At 43.5% G+C, this 19,480-nt stretch overlaps 1 pseudogene; it reads right to left on the bottom strand.

Moving 5' to 3' along the window:
• Nucleotides 1-12,338: 12,338 nt before the first annotated feature.
• On the bottom strand, nucleotides 12,339-13,655 carry LOC128572820 (keratin, type I cytoskeletal 18-like; annotated as a pseudogene).
• Between the last annotated feature and the right edge of the window lie 5,825 nt (nucleotides 13,656-19,480).

Genomic DNA, 19,480 nt, shown 5'->3' with positions numbered 1-19,480 from the left:
AGTTTGGGAGCGTGCTAAAGCTTTGTCTTCAATGTCAGAAATCCTTTCTTCTGCTTGCTCCACTCTGTTACTGAGGGATTCTACTGTATTTTTCAGATCTTTGAGTGCCGCAAATTCTTGCTTCAAATTGTAAAATTCTTTGGTGATCTTGTCTTTAAATTCGTTGAGTTCTTGAGACAACTTTTGAATTTCACCTCAAATTTCCAATTCGTACTTTTCCTTCATTCTATTAATCTTGTTTGCAATCTAAACTCTGAACTTGATTTCTGACATCTCAGCCATCTGTTTATAAATAGGGTCTTTAGTTACATCTGCCATATCTTTCTTTGGGGGGGGAGGTTGATCTACTCTAGTTATTCATGTTACCAGAGTTTTTCCGCTGATTTTGTCCCATGATTATTTTACTCCATTTGACTAGATGAGTGGATAAAGAAAAGTTGGGTTCGAGGATCCAGGAGTAGTGATTAACCATCCCTTTGCCCTAAAGCTTGGACTGGTGTCTATACCTTTTTCCCTGAAGCTTTGCCAATGATCTGTACAGTGGTACGGCCTGAGAAACTGAGGACCTGCTTTGTGTTGTGGGCCTAAGTTGCTCTGTCTTGATTTCAGCTGGTCTTTGCCCAACCCTAGTGAATCAGTTACTCTGGGTTGACGTCTCAGCTGTGGAGAAATACTAGCAATTAAGACACCCCCTGACCCCCAGGCAACAATTGGAAAAGCAAAATCAAACCTTCCTACAACAACATACTCAGGGTTCCACTTGGATAGTCCTCAGATAATTGGCCCAGTTCAAGAGGTCCAAGTCAATTGTCTCAGTCAGTGCCTGTCTCGGGTGGAAGAGTCTAAAAAGTCTCTCGCAACTAGATTCAGGGTTTTACTGACAACTCAACTCAAATATGACTTGCTGTGGTGCTCCATGAGGTTAGGAGGAACCATCCAGTAAATAGATTAGTCTGGAAGGTTGATGCCTCCTTCCCCACCTTGCACCTCTGTCACACCCAGTCACTGATAACCCTACAGGTCTGTGACCCAGTTGCCTCCATGAGCAGATAGTCCTGGGGTTTGCACCTGCCTGAATCACAGGGAGATCTATGTCTGCTCAGCAAGGGTGCTGCTCTCTGCCACTATCCGGCAGGGAGAGGTGAGGTCTGACAACTTTGAGGGCTTGATGGAGGCTGGGGCTGTTCACTCAGTTCCAGCCCTGCCCCTGATTGATGTTACCAACAGAACAGAATGACTTTGTGGAATTTTTCTCTGTCCTGGCTAAATTTCCCTGCAGAAGAGAAGTTTTTTTGAGTTCACGGAACCTGTACCTCAGGCCCTGTCTTTTCTCCTGTCTGGTATTTTGTATTCACAGCACTGTTAGCTGTCAGTTCTAGCCTCCTGCCCTCCTTTGTCTAGGCTGATGATCCCCTGAGGGCTGGGTGTGTCTTAGGCTCAGTAAAGCAATTTTCTGGGTCAGCACTGCCTTGGAAATCTGCCGGCTCTGTGTATGCATTTTCTAGTCCCCGCACTCCACCCAGGCCGGTACCACCTCAGGCAAAAACTTTACTCATGAGGCATGTGTTTCCATCCCAGATCTTTTCTGCCAGTGACTTCCACTGAAGAAAATGCCTGGCCTTCTCTGGTTTCCCAGAAAGACAGGGGCTGTGACTCTGGAATATCCAGGGGTGAGCCCTATTGTTGCCAAAAATGGCTGTTGCTCTGCGCCTCAAGACACTGCCACTCTGGTGTGATTCCCTCTCAGCTCACTTTCCTCTCCTCACTCCCATGCCCCAGAATGAGCACTGGCCAGCAGCAGTCCATACCATGTCTGCACCTCTCGAGATGATACCTAAGAATTTGTACTCCTGGGGGACAGGCTTCCAGACCTCAGAGTGAGAGTGAAGGGGAGTGCTGGGAGCTCAGAATTGCAGGTAGAAAATACATACAGTTTTATACAGTTTTATGCCTGGCAGGAGAACACCAAGGCACCCAAGTAGGGGAAGTAGATTCAGTTGTCAAGAGGGTCTCTCCTGTGAGATATAATGGGAGGACATTTGAACTCTGCTCATTTGTTTATGGGTTACTCAGAGCCATTCTCATGGGGGAGGGGACTCCCATCTGCTTGGTGATGGATTTTGTACATTTTGTTTGTATTCTTGGGGTCGCAGCTCACCTCAGCAGGGTTGATGTGTGTTCTTCAACCTTCTCTCTAGGCACAGCTCTAATCCACCAGGTTACTTGCTAAATTTCTGTCCTTTAACTCTCCTTCTGGATGGGAGCCTCTGTGGAAGGCTGGCTTCTGTCAGCCATCTTGTCTCCACCCCCGAGTTTCTAATTTTTAAAAAGACCTTCACTGGGATGTTCCTCATGAGCTTCCCATAGATTCTCTCTTCTCAGATAGAGATGTTTACTAGAATGTTGATTTCTTATGGAACTTTGTCCTCATCATCCAAATGCTGGAAAATCAGCTACTAAAAATATTCAGAATGAAGCTTTATCATCAGAAGGCTGTTGTCTGAAGAAAATGTAATCTGAGAATTTAATTTAGACAGTAAGTCTCTCCTTTTCAAGGGAACAGGGCAATCAGGCATCTCAAGGAACTGATGAGGCACCTCTTTTTCTGCAATCCAGGAAGTAAGAGGTTTAAGAAAGAACTTTTGTTCCAGCTGTCCCATCACTCCTCCTTCAGAACCAGAGTGTTTAGTCAGAGGGGAGAGTGGAGTGTTAAGTACTAAATATGTTTTTCCAGCATTTACTAAAAAGTCTTGGCCCACAGCTTTCTATGGAAAGAGACAAGAGAGTAGACTTCCCACTGACAGGGCATTCCTAGTGCCATTGGGTCAAATGTTTGCTGGCCTTAAAGGAATCACTGTCATGGACAAGTATTTCACTCTGTGGCCCTGGTAGAGTGCTGTGGCATCATGATAGCTCACAGCACCTCAAACTCTTAGGCCTAAGCAATCTTCTTTCCTTAGTTGTTCCACTTTTAGTTAAGAATGGCTGTCTTGAACACTTGAGCTCAAGCAATCCACCAAACTTGGTCTCTCAGAAAGCTAAAATTAAAGGCATAGACAAGTATTTCTTTCTTTCTTTTTTTTATTAAATCATAACTGTATACATTGATATGATCATGGGCATCATACACTCGCTTCATAAACCATTTGACACATTTTTATCAGAGTGGTTAACATAGCCTTTCCGGCGTTATCTCAGTTACTGTGCCAAAACATTTACATTCTACATTTACCAAGTTTCGCAAATACCCCTGTAATATGCACCACAGGTGTGATCCCACCGATCCCCCTCCCTCTACCCACCCCCCCTTTCCCACTTCCCCCTATTGTTAAGTTGTAGCTGGGTTATAGCTTTCATGTGAGAGTCCCAAATTAGTTTCATAGTAGGGCTGTGTACATTGGGTACTTTTTCTTCCACTCTTGGGATACTTTACTAAGAAGAATATGTTCCAGCTCCATCCATGTAAACATGAAAGAGGTAAAGTCTCCATCTTTCTTTAAGGCTGCATAGTATTCCATGGTATACATATACCACAATTTATTAATCCATTCGTGGATCGATGGGCACTTGGGCTTTTTCCATGACTTAGCTATTATGAATTGGGCTGCAATAAACATTCTGGTACAAATATCTTTGTTATGTTGTGATTTTTGGTCTTCTGGGTATATGCCCAGCAGAGGAATTACAGGATTGAATGGCAGATCTATTTTTAGATCTCTGAGTGTTCTCCATATATCTTTCCAAAAGGAATGTATTAATTTGCATTCCCATCAGCAGTGCAGAAGTGTTCCCTTTTCTCCACATCCACACCAACATCTCTGGTCTTGAGATTTTGTGATATAGGCTAGTCTCGCTGGAGTTAGATGATATCTGAAAGTAGTTTTGATTTGCATTTCTCTGATGATTAAAGATGATGAGCATTTTTTCATATGTCTGAAGGCCGTGCTCCTGTCTTCTTCAGAGAAGTTTCTCTTCAATTCCCTTGCCCAGCCTGCGATGGGATCCCTTGTTTTTTTCTTGCTGATGAGTTTGAGTTCTCTGTGGATTCTGGTTATTAAACCTTTGTCAGAGACATACCCTGCAAATATCTTCTCCCATTCTGAGGGCTGTCTGCTTGCTCTGCTTACTGTGTTCTTAGCTGTGCAGAAGCTTTTTAGTTTGATCAAGTCCCAGTAGTGTATTTTTGAAGCTGCTTCAATTGCCCGGGGGGTTCTCCTCATGAAATACTCACCCAGACCAATTTCTTCAAGGGTTTTCCCTGCATTCTCCTCTAGTATTTTCATAGTTTCATGTCTTAAGTTTAAATCTTTAATCCAATGAGAGTGTATCTTAGTTAATGGTGAAAGGTGTGGGTCCAATTTCAGTCTTCTGCAGGTTGCCAGCCAGTTCACACAGCACCATTTGTTAAATAGGGAATTTTTTCCCCACTGAATGTTTTTAGTTGGCTTGACAAAGATTAAATAATGGTAATTAGCTGGATTCATCTCTTGGTTCTCTATTCTGTTCCAGATATCTACTTCTCTGTTTTTGTGCCAATACCATGCTGTTTTGATCACTATCGATTTGTAGTAAAGTCTGAGGTCTGGTAGTGTGATTCCTCCTGTTTTGTTTTTATTTCTGAGTAATGTCTTGGCTATTCGAGGTTTATTCTGATTCCATATAAAACGAAGTAATGTTTTTTCAAGATCTTTAAAATATGACAGTGGAGCTTTAATAGGGAGTGCGTTGAAATTATATATTGCTTTGGGTAGTATGGAAATTTTGATAATGTTGATTCTTCCCAGCCATGAGCATGGTATGTTTTTCCATTTGTTAACATTTTCAGCTATTTCTTTTCTTAGAGTTTCATAGTTCTCTTTATAGAGATCTTTCACGTCTTTTGTTAGGTAAATTCCCAAATATTTCATCTTCTTTGGCGCTACTGTGAATGGGATAGAGTCCTTAACTGCTTTTTCAATTTGACTGTTGTTGGTGTATATAAAGGCTACTGATTTATGAATGTTGATTTTGTAACCGAAGACGCTGCTGTATTCCTTGATCACTTCTAGGAGTTTTGTAGTAGAGTCCCTAGTGTTTTCCAGATACACAATCATATCATCTGCGAAGAGCGAGAGTTTGATCTCTTCTGACCCTATATGGATACCCTTGATCGCCATTTCTTCCCTAATTGCGGTGGCTAAAACTTCCATTACAATGTTGAAAAGCAATGGAGACAATGGGCAGCCTTGTCTGGTTCCTGATCTGAGTGGAAATGATTCCAATTTAACTCCATTCAATATGATATTGGCTGTGGGTTTGCTGTAGATAGCCTCTATCAGTTTAAGAAAAGTCCCTTCTAGACCAATTTTCTTGAGTGTTCTGATCATGAAGGGATGCTGGATATTATCAAAAGCTTTTTCTGCATCAATCGAGAGAATCATATGATCTTTGTTTTTTAATTTGTTTATGTGCTGAATTACATTTATAGATTTACGTATATTGAACCAGCCTTGAGACCATGGGATAAAACCAACTTGGTCATGATGTATAATTTGTTTGATGTGTTGCTGAATTCTGTTTGTTAGGATCTTGTTGAATATTTTTGCATCTATATTCATTAGTGATATTGGTCTATAATTTTCTTTTCTTGTTGGGTCTTTTCCTGGTTTGGGGATCAGGGTGATGTTTGCTTCATAGAACGTGTTGGGTAGTCTTCCTTCTTTTTCTACATTTTGGAACAGGTTGAGTAATATAGGTACTAATTCCTCTTTAAATGTTTGGTAGAATTCTGACGTGAAACCATCTGGTCCCGGGCTTTTCTTTTTAGGGAGGTTTTGTATAGTTGATGCTATTTCTGAACTTGATATGGGTCTGTTCAACATTTCCACTTGATTCTGGTTAAGTCTTGGAAGGTGGCGTGCTTCCGAGTATCGGTCTATTTCCTTCAGATTGTCAGATTTCTGAGAATAAAGTTTCTTGTAATATTCATTAAGGATTTTTTGGATTTCTGATGAGTCTGTGGTTATTTCATCTTTGTTGTTTCTGATTGATGATATTAGAGATTTTACTCTTTTTTTCCTGATTAGGTTGGCCAGAGGTTTACCTATTTTATTGACCTTTTCAAAAAACCAGCTTTTTGATTTATTGATCTGTTGTATTATTCTTTTGTTTTCAATTTCATTTAATGCTGCTCTAATTTTGGTTATTTCTTTTCTTCTACTGGGTATGGGGTTGGAATGTTCTTCCTTATCCAGTTGCATGAGATGTCCCATTAAGTTGTTAACTTCCTCTCTTTCTGTTCTCTTGTGGAAGGCTTGCAGTGCTATAAATTTCCCTCTTAGAACTGCCTTTGCAGTGTCCCAGAGGTTCTGATAGTTTGTGTCTTCATTGTCGTTTTGTTCCAAAAAATTGGCGATTTCTTTCTTAATCTCATCTCTGACCCAGCTATCATTCAGCATAAGGTTATTTAACTTGCATGTTTTTGCATGGGTATGCAGATTCCTGTTGTTACTCAATTCAAGTTTTATTCCATGATGGTCCGAGAAGATGCATGGAATAATTTCTATTCCTTTAAATTTACTGAGGTTACACTTGTGAGCTAAAATGTGGTCAATTTTGGAGTAAGTTCCCTGGGCTGATGAGAAGTATGTGTATTCAGTTTTGTTGGGATGACATCTGTAGATGTCTGCTAAATCTAAATATTGGATGGTTAGGTTTAAATCTAAGATTTCTTTGCTCAGCTTCTTTCTGGAGGATAGATCCAACACTGCCAAGGGAGTGTTGAAGTCTCTGATGATTATGGAGCTGGAGGAAATCAAGTTACTCATGTCTGTTAGAGTTTCTCTTATAAATTGAGGTGCATTCTGGTTGGGTGCATAGATATTAATAATTGAGATCACATCATATTGAGTATTACCCTTAACAAATATGAAGTGACCATTCTTGTCCTTCCTTACTTTTGATGGTTTAAAGCCTACTGTGTCTGCAAATAAAATTGCAACACCTGCTTTTTTCTGATTACCATTTGCCTGAAATATGGATGACCATCCTTTCACCTTGAGTCTGTATGTGTCTTTTAAGTTGAGATGTGACTCTTGTATGCAACAAATATCTGGCTTGAGTTTTTGTATCCAGTCAGCTAACCTATGCCTCTTTAGAGGACAGTTTAAGCCATTCACATTGATGGAGAGTATTGATAAGTCTGGTGGAATTTTGGGTATCGAGTTTTTCAAAGGTCCAGTGGACATTTTTAATCCTTTCGCCAGTGTGGAAGTTGGAGTTTGATCCGAAGTTTCTGAGTGAGTTTACTTTTGTGGTATAGGATTGGGTTGGTCATTGTGTAGGATAGGTCTGAGAACATCCTGAAGAGCTGGTTTACTTATGGCAAATTTTTTCAACATATGAATGTCATTGAAGTATTTAATTTCTCCATCATAGATGAAACTCAGTTTAGCTGGATACAAGATCCTGGGTTGAAAGTTTTTTTGCTTTAGGAGATTAAAAGTTGATGACCAGCCTCTTCTTGCTTGAAAAGTTTCAGCAGAGAGATCTGCAGTTATTCTAATATTCTTACCTTTGTATGTTATAGTTTTCTTTCGCCGGGCTGCTTTGAGAATCTTCTCTTTCATGTTAACTTTAGTGAAGCTAATTATGATATGTCTGGGGGATGACTTATTGGGGTTGAATCGTGCTGGGGTTCTGAAGCTGTCTGCTATCTGAATTTCAGATTCTCTAGGCATGTCTGGAAAATTTTCTTTCATAATTTCATGCAGAAGGGCCTCTGTGCCCTCGGAGGCCTTTTCATTGTTCTCAGAAATTCCTATAATTCTTATGTTCCTTTTTTTCGAATTATCTGAGAATTCTCTGAGTGAGTGATCCATTTTTGCTCTCCATTTCTCTTCCTCTTTGAGAGATTGGGAGCGTTCAAAGACTTTATCTTCAATGTCAGAAATCCTTTCTTCTGTTTGCTCCATTCTGTTACTGAGGGATTCTACTGTATTTTTCATATCTTTGAGGGCTGTAAGTTCTTACTTCAGTGTGTCTAAGTCTTTGGTGGTTTTGTCTTTAAGTACTTTAAATTCTTGAGACAATTTTTGAATTTCTCCTCGAATTCCTAATTCCATTTTATTAATCTTGTATGCAATCCAAATTCTAAATTCGATTTCTGACATCTCAGCCAGTTGTTTATGAATGGGATCTTCAATCATATCTGCCGTATCTTTTCTTGGGGTGTTGATCTATTCTGGTTATTCATGTTACCAGAGTTTTTCCGCTGATTCCACCCCATGGTTATTTTACTCCCTTTGGCTTTTCCCCTGGGGTTTTATCAAGGGGCCATACAGTGTTGTGGCCTGAGAAACTGGGGCCCTGTCTGGTGTGGTGGAGCAAAGTGGTTCTGTCTTGTTTTCAGCTGGTTTCTGTTCGATCCTATTGCAACTTCTACTCTAGCTTGAAGTCTCAGCTGTGTGGAAAAATCAGCAATTAAGTCACCCCGCCTGCCCACCTCTGGCCCCAGTTGGAAAAGGAGAATCAAACCTTCCTACAATCGCACACCCAGAGCACCGCCTGAAAAGTCCTCAGTCTATTAGCCCAGTTCAAAAGGTCCAAATCAACTGTCTCAATCGGCACTTGTCTCGGGTGGGAGAGTTCAAGAGGTCTCTGGGAACTGGATCACAGGGGCCTGGTGACTCCTCTGACATGGCTCAGCCCAGTGCAGCGTGGAGTCAGGAGGAGCCACCCAGCAAACAGAGCAGTCTAGGAAGGTTGACGTCTCCTTCCCCACTTTGCCCCTCCGTCAGACCCAGTCACTGGTATCTCTGCAGATGGCTAACCCAGTTGCCTGCCGTGAACAGACACTCCAGGGGTTTGCACCTGCCTGAATCGCAAGGAAGTCTGCCAGGCCCCCGCAGACTGCCGCTATCTAGCAGGAGGAGATGGAGCCTGACATCTATGAGTGTTTGATGCAGGTGCTGGGAGGGAGGTGTTCACTCAGGCTTAGCCCCGTCCCTGATGGATGCTGCTAACAGAACAGAACAGAACAGAACAGAACAGACAACTTTGCGGGGTTCTGTCTCTGTTCCTATCGAAATCGCCTACAGAAGACGGGCCTTTTTGAGTTCAAACGTCTTTGCTGCTGGAGATTTGCGTCCGATCACCTCTCTGGGTTTGTGAGCCATGTCAGGAAATCCCCCGCTCACCGGTGGCCTCCTCTGGTTGCCCAGGGAGACAGGGAGTGTGGCCTCAGAATATCCAGAAGTGAGCGTTCTGCCGTTAAAGAAAAAACGTCTGCTGATCTACCTCCAGGGAACTGCTGCTCTGGTGTGGGCACTCAGGCGACCCTTTTCTCCTCTGTCCCGCGCCCCAGAGTCAGCACTGAGCTGCCGCAGTTTGTGCTGGGTCCACACCCCTCAAGAGATCCCCCAAGAATCAGAACTCTTGGGGGATGGGCCCCCAGATCCCGATTGGGAGTGTGGGGGGGAAGCTAGAGTTTCATTCAGTTTTGCAACACTACGGCCCGGGGAGGGTCCTGCACTGTACCGCAGGGAAGTGCCACCAAGGCTTGATTTCCCCTCAGCAGAGTGCCCTCTCCTCACTCACGTGTCCCAGAGTCAGCGCTGACCTGACGCAGCTCAGGCACTGTGCACTCCCCTCGAGAAATCACCCAAGGAGCCGAACTCCTGGGGGATAGGCCCTCAGACCCCGAGTGAGAGTAGGGGCTCTCAGCTCTCAGCAGGGAAGCTAGAGTCTTATTCAGTCTTGTGCCCCGTAATGTTGGGGGAGGGTTGCTGCACTGCACTGCAGGGAAGTGCCGCGAAGCGTGACTCCCCCTCAGCCCGGTGCCCTCTCCTCACTCACGCGCCTCAGAGTCAATGCTGACCAGTCGCAACTCGGGGACTGTCCACTCCCCTTGAGAAATCACCCAAGGATCTGAACTCCTGGGGGACAGGCCTCCAGACCTCAGTGGGTGGGAGGGGAGTGCCGGGAGGGTTGCCGGCGAAGGATTCCCAAAGTTTTATTCAGTTTTATGCCTGGCAGGGGAACTCCACGACACCCCAGTAGGGGAGGTAGGTCCAGTTTTTAGAAGGTCTCTCCCGTGGAGTGTAGTGGGAGGGCCTTTAATTTCTGCCCGCTTGTTTAATTGTGGGGCTCTTGAGCCGGTCTCATTGGGGAGGGGGACTCCCGTCTGCTTGGTGGTGGATTTTGTACCTTTTGTTTGCATCCTTGTGATCACAACTTGCCTCAGCTGTGTTGATGTGCGTTCTTCAACCTTCTCTCTTGGTGAGGCTCAAGTCCACCAGGATACTTACTAAATTCCTGTCCCTTAACTCTCCTTCTGGACGGGAGCCTCTGTTGAAAGCTGGCTTCAGTCCGCCATCTTGTCTCCCTCTCCCAGGTAAGTTTCTGACAAAAGCAGACACAGCCTCTTTCCCAGGACAGGGCTGATGGAGAAAGCGCTAGAGACGTGTAATCCTGTCAACACTCACATGGTGTGGAGCAGTCTCCCACCTGGATTTTGAGAGGCAGCTCCTGGCTGTGCCACGCGAGGCCGAGCAAGGCGCCTGCCACCGCCGCCCGAGCTGAGGGGCGAGAGCCGGCCCCTGCGCCACCGCTGACAGGAGGACCGCCGCGGGCTGTGCTCGCCGGCCGCGAGGCCCCGCCGTGCCTTACCGGTGCGCAGACCCACCGCGGGGCATCCGAGGGCAGCGAGGCGCTCTGGGTATCGCAGGTGGCGCCGGTGGGCGGCGCGGTCCTCCCAGGAGACCCCAGGGACTGGCGATTGATCCCGAGGTGCAGCGAGCCCGTCAGAACAGCAGGTAAGAGGACAAGTATTTCTTGTGAGCAATTCTGTGCCCATTTCAGTTGGCCAGAGTTCTCTGGGCCCTGCATTTTTCCACATAGAATTAAAAAGCCAGATCCCAGTGGCTAGAGGCCTCCCTTATCAAATGTGCTACTCCTTTTTATTGCAAATTCCTGGGTTTCATATTTCTCTATGGCTGGATATCACTTTGTAGCCTTTATATTACCAAGTCATCTTGCAGAAAGACCTGCCTCTCTCCCCTGATTTTAGCCACAGTGAAAGAGCTGCTCATTCATTCAGCCTCAGAGGAGTCTGGATTCTCATCCTCAATTTTGTAAGGGAGTCTGTGAAGAGGGTTAACACAGCCTGTTTACCCCTTTTGAGTGGGGGCTAACCATATTTCTCTTAAAAACAAGGGCTGAGCAATACAAAAAGGTTTTAAAAAGAGTACCAGTGATGCAGTAGGTGAAAAATCAAGTGCAAACACCTAGTTCAATTGAGAAAGTCAAAATGAAACAGATTAGCAAGGAAGGCATGAAGTTCCTAGATTGTCTCACACCCAGAAATAGGTTTGTATTTGCTGAGTCCACAATGAGAAGGGAGAAATAATGTTGTTGATTAAGTGTCTCAGTAGTTTAACATACATGTTCTGTCATCTTACTTTAGAAACAGAAAGTCAAGAGGTGTAACAAGTGAATACAAGATACAGAGGAAGGAGTGAAAATGACAGGCAGTTGGGGAAAGAGGCTGGAAAAAATAGGAAAAATAAAGATGGCTTTTTTACCTTTACTTCAGTTTTAAAGCAGTAACTGATGACCTTGTGTGTTGATAACGGTTTTATAAACTTAATCCCAACACCCATAACTAAACAAATACTGCTTCAGATAGGCAGCAGAAAATATAGAGGCAGCCTTATTTTAACTTTATAGTGGGAAATTGATGCTGAATATTTGATGTAATTTGTTTATCAATTGGAACATGAACTCAAGAAGTCTGAAGAGGTATTAAAAGATCTCATAATTGAGGAAAAAGCATTTTCTTGTTTTAACTACTTATTTCTTTCTCATTTTGGCCAACTTGTTCACATCTAAATTTTTTTCCAAATTCGCCTTCATGAATCTTATTATGACTTACATAGATGGCCTTTGACATGCTGAAGCTTTCTGCTTATCCCAATATTTCTATCTTAAATCATGACTTTTTTTTTTTTTTTTTTTTTGAGACAGACTGTCAAGCTGTTGCCCTGGGTATAGTGACATGGCATCACAGCTTACAGCAACCTCAAACTCTTTTGTTTAAGCAATTCTCTTGCCTCAGCCTCCCAAGTAGCTGGGACTACAGGTGCCCACCACAACACCCAGCTATTTTTTGGTTGTGGTTGTAATTGTTGTATGGGCTGGATTCGAACCCATCAGCTCTGGCGTATGTGGCTGGCACCCTTAGCCGCTGAGCTACAGGCACTGATCCAATGATGACTTATTTTATGATAAAAGTTGGATTTTTTTTAACCCCAGTGACCTCTGAACTGTTTATGGGTATAAAGTCATGTTGCTATACTGCCTCAGTGTCTCAGAACTTTGGTTTCATTGGTCTCAGACACTACTTTGCAGTCCACTATCCTGAGGGTGATGGTCTTTTGGACGGTTTGCATGGAGATGCTGCTGTCCAGGGCATCACCAAGGTTGAAGTCCGTCCAATCTTCCAGCAAGTAGTGGTAGGTGGCAATCTCAGCCCCTAGCTTGACCTTGATGTTCAGCAGTGCCTTATACTCCTGGGCCCGGTGCTGCCCCTCTGCCCGGGTCTGTGCCAGCTCTGACTCCAAATGCAGCAGGACCCCATTGATTTGCTCCATCAGCACGATGCAGCGGGCCTCCACCCCCCTGGGGCTGTCCTCCAACCTGGACTTCTGATTTCTCATGAAGTTCAGTTGGGTTGCCAAGGACTGGCCTGAACACGTCAGCTCTGTGATGTGTTCACATTCAGCTGCATTGTCTTAGCAGCTATGACTTCAGCAAACTGTGAGGTGATGACTGAGGTGCTCTTCTCAGTCTGCTGGGATCAGGTCTTTGCCAGCTCTTTTTGGTTCTTCAGAGCCAGCTTGTCATACTGGGCCTGCAAGTCTGCCATGATCTTGGTCAGATCCTGGGATTTGGGAGCATCTACCTCCCCAGTCAACCCATAGCTGGCAATCTGTGCTTGTAGGACTTTCACTTCCTCCTTGTGATTCTTCTTCATGAAGAGTAGCTCCTCTTTGAGAGCCTTGATCTCTGATTCCAGCCACATCTTGAGTGACATTTGTGTCATCAATCACCTGACAGAGCCCATGGATGTTGCTCTCCACAGAACTGGTGCATGTCCAGGTCTGTCTCATAGTTCACTCTAAAATCATCAGCATCAAGACGGGCATTGTCAACCTGCAGAATGATGCGGGCATTGTCCACAAAAATTGCAAAGATTTGAGCCCTTGGGTCCTCGATGGTCTTGAAGTAATGCATCCATTCTCTTACCTGGGGTCCCTTCTTCTCCAGCTGTTTCCAGATTTTGCTCTCTATTCTCCGATCATCAGTCTCCAGGTTCCGCACTCTGTCCAGGTAGGAGGCCAGGCAGTCGTTCAGTTCTTGCATAGTCTCCTTCTCGGTCTGGATGCCCCCTATTCCTGCCAGATGCTGGACATCCCCAAGGCCAGGCCTCTGGACCCCCAGCTGCCCCAGAAGCTGGTGAAGTGGGACACGGAGATCCGGGAACCAGAGCCTCCCCAGTGCCTGTGTAGGATGCTGGCTGCGCTCCTGGTGGGCCGGACACTGTAGCTGGGCACCTGGTCTGAGCCCAGGGACCAGTAATTGCTGGAGAAGGTGGTAGAACGAATAGTGAAGGACATGATATCTGAAGAGGAGAGGATAAGACTCCAGCAAACTGGGGGACAAAAGTTCTTACATTGGGTTTTGTCCTACGCAAATTATTCTCTTTCCTTATAATGTTACTTACCATACATATATCTTCATATTCACGAGTTTCTTCACATCTCTCTCCTACATACTGGTTCCTTCTTGATTTCCCCCCCCCCTAAATCGCTATTGTGAAAGGAAATTCCATTCAAGTGAAGTCTTTTTATTTTCTAAAGGCCTGCGAGCTGTTAACAGTGGTTCACACCTGTAATGCCAGCAATTTCCAAGGCTGAGGCAGGTAGATTGCTTGAGCTCAGGAGGTCAAGACAAGCCTGAGCAAGCAGGAGATCCCATCTTTAAAACAGTTGTACATTGTGGCAGATGCCTATAGTCCAAGGTAGTCAGGAAGCTGAGGCAAGAGGATCGTTTGAGTCCAAGAGTTTGGGGTTGCTGTGAGGTATGACACCAGGTCACTCAACCCAAGGGCAACTGTGTGACTCTGTGTGACCATTTATTTCTGAAATAAATGAAGGCCTGAGAATGGGAGGCTATGTTTTTAAAGAATTTAGGACCCAAACCAAACCATAAGACTTCATCCAAATGTTGAGCTAAGAAAGTTGGAAATTACTAAAAAGAATAAACAAAGGCACAATGTCCCACTCAGCAGAAGGATTTTGGAATACATGTGGGCATGTATTTTAACTTCCATTCTTATTTATTTTTTTTTTTTTACAGAGTCTCACTATGCCACTCTTGGTAGAGTGCTGTGGTGTCACAGCTCATAGCAACCTCAAACTTTTGAACTCAAGCGATCCTATGAACTCAGCCTCTAAAGTAGCTGGGACCACAGGTGCCTGCCACAACACCAGGCTAGTTTTTTAATTTTATTTGTCATTGTTTAGCTGGCCTGGGCTGGGTTTCAACCCACAAGCTTCGGTGCATGTGGCCAGTGCCATAACCACTGTGCTACAGGCACCCAGCCTAACTTCCATTCTTAAAACATACAATAGGAGAGGGAAACAAAGGCTCTGAAAATCCAGGGAGAGCAAAGAGTCATTCTGCTGTTACGAATATCAGTTTTGTTTACCTGTGACAGAGAGCGACAGCTCCCAGAATCAGAAAGTAGATTTGTTCTGAAGCTGGAGTGTGTCCATCAGCCTGAAGTTGTGTCAGAGGGTCAGTGCTGGTTCAGGGATTTCACAGTGTCTGGTAGGTGAGTGTGGTCCCCTTTCTCAAGGAGACAGCAAGGTCACTTCCAGGGTTATCTCTCTAGTAGTAACAGCATTATCCCAGGAGAGGCCAATTTCTTAGGCATTTGTTACTTCAGAGACCCACACTCATAGTGAGGGCAGATCTCAACCTGCTGTCTTCTTGTCTAAGCCACTAGAGTAACTCTGCCCCTGACAACCTTCTTCCATAATAGTACCAACCATTTGAGAAGCTGCCTTCTGCTCTTGGGGCCTGCCACTGACCCAGCTTTCTCCCATTGTCTCTTCATTCCCAATCTGGTAAAGGTCAGGGTTAACATTCTTCTTCTGGATTCTGATGCTCCCTTTTAAGCTTTTGGATATCAGGGCCAACTAGGGGATAAAGCACATTGTGGAGGTGAAGAAAAGAGAAAAAGGAGATGGAGCAGGGAAAGTTAAGGAGAGACATTACTTGGAAAGCAAAGACAATGAGAAAGATGTAGGAGTAATAGGTAATATGCAGCAGGCAGAGTGAATATCAGAGTGTCTATTGTTCTCTTACCTTATCTTGCTAAAGATGGTTATTTTCCTCCCAGATTTTGGCCCCCAATTATCATATCACAAACTAGATATGAAATTTGTGTTCCCTGCTTTTTGGTTCCAAGTGCCAAGAAATAGGTACTGACAGGAAGACAGTGGAACAAATGAGCAGACTAAGTAGATACAAGTATGCAAAAGAGCAAAGTTTATTAAAGCACAGCACACTCAGAGAAGAAACATGTCTCCCCTTCCAGTTGAGAAGCCCCTGGGTTTAGTAAGATTTTTTTTTCTTTTATGCTGATTTCTCAATTCTATGTTATGGGAGGCCAGGGAAATATTCATGAATTTTTTTGGAAAGTGGGAAAACTTCCAGAATGGATAGTTCTACCCCGTTCTTGATTTTTTGTTTGTTTATTTGTTTGTTTGTTTGTTTGTATGTTTGTTTGTATGCCTTTTCCATATCTGTAAGGCAATTTCTCCAAGTTGTCATGGTATTTTTGAAGTGTCATAAAACCGGCATGCGTAATATTTGGTACATTAATAACAATGGCTCACTTGAGGCTACTGGCTCCTTATTTGTATGCCTGCTCCCAGGACCCCTTTTTATGGCCTTGGATATATCTCTACTTTGTGGCCTCTCTACCTCAGAGACCCATTTTTTAGAGCAAATGTCTGCTCAATCTTTGGAAGCCTTCTTCAAATGCTATCTTGTCTTTCTTGGAAGCCCCCTCTAGGCAATTTGTTACTCTCATTATGGACAAAGCATTTTCTAGTACCATCTATTCCTCTCTTCCCTTTTTAGCCCTACCTAGCAAGATAAACACAAATTACAGGCTTTGAGACATCATTGATATTTGTAGAGTATTTCCTCTGTATAAAGTATGATTAGAAAATTGTGAGAAATATTTAAAGATTTTGTCACATTCTTCACATCTCTAGAATTGTTCTATGAATACTTTTATGTTCTGAAAGGTGTGAGTACTCTTTGAAGAATTCTTATGTTCTTCACATTTGTAGGTTTTTTTTCTGTTATGACTTTTTTTTTTTTTTTTTTGAGACACAGCCATGAGCTGTCACCCTGGGTAGAGTGCTATGGCATCACAGCTCACAGCTCACAACTCCTGGGCTCAAGTGATTCTCCTGCCTCCACATCCCAAGTAGCTGGGACTACAGGCAGCTGTTTTTTCATTGCAGCCATCATTGTTTGCGTGGCCTGGGCTAGATTCGAACTCACCAGCTCAGGTGTATGTGGGTGGAGCCTTAGCTGCTTGAGCCACAGGCGCCGAGCCTGTTATGACTTTTTTATATATAGAAAAGTTTCACCACAAGTGAAAAGCTTGTCACATTCTTCACATTAGTAGAGTTTCTATTCAACATGAATTCTCGTATATACATGAAACTGTAACTACTGGGATGAGTCTTTGCCACATTCTTTTCATTGTTAGGATTTTACTCTGGCATGATATCTCCTCTGATTAGGAAGCGCTCAGGAACAGTTAAAAGCTCTTCCACATTTTTCACATTTGTAATATTTCTCTCCAATATGAATTTTCTTATGGGTGGTAAGCTCCCTTTAAAGGTTTTGTCACATTCTTCACGTTTTTAAAGTTTCTCTCCCTTGTGAATACTCTTATGTATAGTAAGGTATGACCTCCACACACATGCACTGCTACAGTGTTCACAATTGTAGGGTTTCTCTCCAGCATGAGTTTTTTTTTTTATGTTCACTCAGGTGTAAGCATGATTTAAAAACTCTGCCACATTCGGGCGGCGCCTGTGGCTCAGTGAGTAGGGCACCAGCCCCATATGCCAAGGGTGGTGTGTTCAAACCCAGCCCCGACCAAACTGCAACAACAACAACAACGACAAAATAGCCGGGTGTTGTGGCGGGCACCTGTAGTCCCAGCTGCTTGGGAGGCTAAGGCAAGAGAATCACGGAAGCTCAAGAGTTAGAGGTTGCTGTCAGCTGTGACGTCTTTGTCATGGCACTCTACCCGAGGGCGGTACAATGAGACTCTGTCTCTACAAAAACAGGGCAGTGCCTGTGGCTCAATGAGTCGGGCGTCAGCCCCATATGCCAGAGGTGCTGGGTTCAAACCCATCCCGGGCCAAAAACTGCAACCAAAAAAAAAAAAAAAAAAAAAACCTCTGCCACATTCTTCACATTTGTAGGGTTTCGATGCTGTATGAATTACTTTATGTACAGTCAGGTACGAGCATGAGTTAAAAGCTTTGCCACACTGTTCCCTTTAGTAACGTTCTCTCTTGTATGAATGCTTTCATATATAGAGAGGGATGAGTACTGGCTAAGAGCTTTGCCAAATGCTTCACATTTGTAGTGTTTCTCTCCAGTATCCGTTCTTTTATGTACAGAAAGGTGTGCATACTGTTTAAAGGCTTTGTCACATTGTTGAATTTGTAGGGTTTTTCTGTAGTATGAATTCTTTGATGTTGAGTAAAGGTTGAACTATGGTTAAAGGCTTTGCCACGTTCTTGACCTTCATAGGGTCTCTCTCTAGTATTAATTCTTTTATGTACAGAAAATTGTGAGTACTGGTGAAAGGCTTGGCCATATTATTGACATTTGTAGGCTTTCTCTCCATTATAAACTCTCTCATGGTTAAAATATTTTGAGCTGTGGTTAAGACATTTGCCATAGGGTGGCGCCTGTGGCTCAGTCAGTAAGGCGCCAGCCCCATATACCGAGGGTGGCTGGTTCAAACCCGGCCCCGGCTGAACTGCAACCAAAAAATAGCCGGGTGTTGTGGCGGGCGCCTGTAGTCCCAGCTACTTGGGAGGCTGAGGCAAGAGAATTGCTTAAGCCCAGGAGTTGGAGGTTGCTGTGAGCTGTGTGAGGCCACGGCACTCTACCGAGGGCCATAAAGTGAGACTCTGTGTCTACAAAAAAAAAAAAAAAAAAGACATTTGCCATAGTTTTCATAGCTATACAGTTTCTCTCCAGTATGGAGTCTGTTATGGTTAGAAAGGCTTGAGCAAGATTTAAAGACATTTCTATATTTTTCACATTTATACTGTTTTTCTTCATTATTAATTCTCTTAGGTTTAGCAATGTATGAACATAGGTTTTTACAGAGAAAATTTTCTATACCTTATATATCAACTTATGTCCACTTAGATTTGACAGTTGTCTGAAGACTTTCAAATATTTAGTACATTGGAAGATTTTGGAATGGGTACCTCTTAAACATTGGCAAGTTCACTTTAACATACTTTCTGGTGCTTACATTTATACACACTTTCCCTATCTTTCGTTAAGTTTAACTTCTCAAGGCCACAGCTTTGATAGTTTCTCAGTATTATCTCTGGAAAAGAATATTTATTCTCCGCTCTTGCAAATGGTACTGGATAGAATGAGAAGATATAGCTGAAGGGAATTGAAAAAATAAAAAATTATGCCATTGACATTTTATCAGAATCGAACAAAAATACCCTACAAATTTTATCTCTATAATTATGCCAAGCACATTAGGAAGATGGTCCTAATTATTTTTATATAAATAAATGTAACAAATATGTACTGAATTTTTGTGAATCTAAAAACCAGATAAGGATCTATAGCACCTCAGGTGAGCACAATGTGAAGGGACACATAAAGGCCGGGTACGGTGGCTCATGTTTTTAATCCTAGCACTGTGGGAGACTAAGGTGGGTGAAACAGTTGAGCAGAGATGTTTAAGACAAGCCTGAGGAAGAGGGAGACCCCATCTCTATGAAAAGTAGAATAATTACTTGGGTCTGGTTGCGAACACCTGCAGTCACAACTGAGGATACCTAGGCAAAAGGATATCTTGAGCCCTGAAGATTGAGGTTGCAGTGAGCTATGATAGTACAGCACTCTAGCTAGTGTGACATTCTGTCTCAAAAATATGTGTACATACAAAATTACTGATAGAAGCTATCTACAGCAAACCCACAGCCAATATCATATTGAATGGAGTTAAATTGGAATCATTTCCACTCAGATCAGGAACCAGACAAGGCTGCCCATTGTCTCCATTGCTTTTCAACATTGTAATGGAAGTTTTAGCCACCGCAATTAGGGAAGAAAAGGAGATCAAGGGTATCCATAT

Source organism: Nycticebus coucang, chromosome 20 (genome assembly GCF_027406575.1).
Source record: "Nycticebus coucang isolate mNycCou1 chromosome 20, mNycCou1.pri, whole genome shotgun sequence".
In the NCBI taxonomy this organism is placed as follows: domain Eukaryota; kingdom Metazoa; phylum Chordata; class Mammalia; order Primates; family Lorisidae; genus Nycticebus; species Nycticebus coucang.
The sequence above is the reverse complement of the archived record's forward strand: the minus strand, read 5'-3'. Positions and strand labels throughout refer to the sequence as shown.